A 2,973-nucleotide genomic window follows, 5' to 3' on the forward strand; every position below is an offset into this window, starting at 1 on the left:
GGGGCTTGTAGGTTATAGGTAGGTTTCATAATTCATAGGTTGGTGATTGGAAGGGAAGATCCATGTCTTAGTTAAAGAAAGGCTTAATCTACATCTCAAGGAAAAGGGAAGTTCTGTGTCTTGGGAAGAGATAAGCAAATGAGTATACTGTAATTGGTTGAAATATACGTATCAAAGATACTATGCCAGGAACAGGAGGTAGGAAGAATCCTGTTAATAGAAAATAAATGGTCTGTTAATGTTTGTGGGCATGACTTCCCCAGTCCCCTTTTGAAAAGATTTTGGAAAAATAGGAAAAGTAGTCAGACTTCTGTCCACACGGGAATGGCCATGCTGCAATCTCTTCTTCTTTTAAAAAGATTTTGGAAAAATAGGAAAAGTAGTCAGACTTCTGTCCACACAGGAATGGCCATGCTGCAATCCCTTCTCCTCCATTCTCCTTTAGGGATCTTGGGCACACATGCACACGCGCCCAGCGTGAGTTTAATAAGCCTCTGTGTCCTGGACTCGAACCGCGGTCGACTACATGGGAGTCCAGCGACATAGCCATTGCGCTAACTGCTAGTCCCGGGATAACTCTTTGAGAAAATTCCAGGATTGAATCAGACAGTCCATTTAAAGCACTAACACTGAACCTAGCGAATAAGGACCGTGCATGTGCATGATAGATTTAATTTTTCCTAGTAAGTGGCTAAGGAACAGATCGGAGGGCTCTGCAGTCCAGAAAATGACAACTGTCTTTGCAGTGTGCCTTACAGACACAGAAAAGTTTGAGATGAGTTTTTCCCAGCTTTGAGACCAAAACTGTCCTGAGTACAGTGTTTTTTTTTTTTTTTAATTCATTTATTTACATTCATTCACTGTACATCATTACAGCATACAAAATGAGATTTTCCATCCAGAGTATATTGTATATTGGCTCAATCAAGCACATCAACATACGTGTTATTGTCAACAAATAATTTTCCATTTCTTGTTTCCTGTATGTTTTGCTTTTTCTTTTTCCCCAACCTTGATTCCCTATCTCTTACTTTGTGCCATCTACCACTCCCTTCCCTCACTGTCTCTGGTATCTCTGTTTGCTTTCTATACCTTTTCCCTCCACATTTTATTGAGTCACTAAAGATCTTAATTAATCTAAGTATTTTCATAGCAAGCACAGCTGGTATATACATTTCCATGAACACAAGTCCAACTTTAGGCATAAGCCTCAGTGAGTAGAATGAACATCATGTAAAGTAGCACCTAGCTGGAGTTATATATCTTACTGTAGTCATCGAGTAGGTATTTTTAATGCTTTTTTTTTTTTCAAGAAAAACCGTTTTAGGGTTTTTTTTTCTGAACCTTTTCTTTTTTTTTTTTTTTAATTTAATTTACATTCATTCCCTAAGCATCGTCCCGTCCAGAGTATGCTGCATAGTGACTTAATCATGCGTGTTATTATAAAAAATTTTCCGTTTCTAGTTTCTAGTATTTTTTTTACCCTTATTTCTGACCCTCTGTCCTTTTCCACCCTTTTCTCACACTATCTCTGGAGTCTACAGTTGTCTTCCATTCCTTTCCCCCCACACTGTATTGATCACACAATTTCTTGAATAATCTAACTACTTTCAATAACATGTTCACTTGGTACTTTCAAGAAAACCAGTTTTGACTTAAGTCAAAGAAATGCTAAGGAACTTTGCTTAAAACTTAAAGCCAGGAAACACGTTAGGATTCTGTTCAAATGGTAGGTTCAAGAACCTATCCCTATCTCAAGACAGGACACAAATACTTACAAGCAGATCACAAAGTCAACAAGAAAAGTCAACAATGTTTTAGTCAAAAGTCATAAAACTATACCAATTCAGTCTCATGTTCTTTATCTTCTGTTGTGGTTCGATTTTCCCAAGTAAATTCTAGTATATAATATATTCAACTCCAGACTTGTCCCTATGATTAAGTTGGCCATTTTCTTAGTTTTTGAACTCTTATTTCTGTGTGTCTGTATTTAATTTTCCTGATATAGCACTCCCTTGAGAACTTCTTGGAGATCTGCTCTGGTGCTGGTAAATTCTTTCAGGTTTTGTTTATCTGAGAATGTTCTTTTCTTTTCTTCCCACATGAAAGATAATCTTGCCAGGTACAGTAATCTTGGCTGAAATTGCTTTTCTCTTAACACTTTGAATATATTTTCCCATTCTTTCCTTGCTTGCATTGTTTCCGATGAGAGGTCTGCTGTTAGTCTGATGGGATATCCTTTGTAGGTAGCTTGATGTTTTTCTCTTGCCAATCTTAGTATCTTGTCTCTCTCTCTGTGGTTTTGGTCAACCTGGCAATAATGTGTCTTGGAGAAGATCTTCTTGGGTTGATTCTATTTGGGGTCATTTGTATTTCTTGGGACTGGATCTTTGAGTGCCTCTCTAAGTTTGGAAAGTTTTCTTGCAGAATTTCATGGAATAGATTATCAATGCCCTTATGAGTCTCTTTGCCTTCTGGAATGCCAATTATGCAGATGTTTGGACGTTTGATGGTATCTAGTACTTCTCGGATATTATTCTCAAATTTTGGGGCATTTCTCTCAAGTCTTTGTGGTGGATTTTTCTAGGCCAGCAGTTTTCTCTTCTACATCTGAGATTCTATTTTCTGAATGATCTAGTCTGCTTTTGATACTTTCAAGGGAGCTTTTGACTTCCTGTATTATAGCCTTCATCTCTAACAGTTCCATTTGATTCTTTTTTAAAGTATGTAATGCCCTTTTTAGATCTTGCAAGAATTTCCTCACCTCATTGAACCCATCAACTTCTTTTTTTTTTAAATTTAGTTAGATTTTAATAAAATGTTTTCCCAAGCATTATTTTGATGAGGTATCCATGTTTAAATTATGAACATTAACAGTGTCCACTTATATAACCACACTTGAAGTTAAGGATTTTATCCATTTTCTAATATTAGCCTATTTTCTACACTGCTTATTCACATATGCCCATTAAC

The sequence above is a fragment of the Tupaia chinensis genome, unplaced genomic scaffold, assembly GCF_000334495.1.
Source record: "Tupaia chinensis unplaced genomic scaffold, TupChi_1.0 Scaffold141189_1, whole genome shotgun sequence".
Taxonomy (NCBI): Eukaryota; Metazoa; Chordata; class Mammalia; order Scandentia; family Tupaiidae; genus Tupaia; species Tupaia belangeri.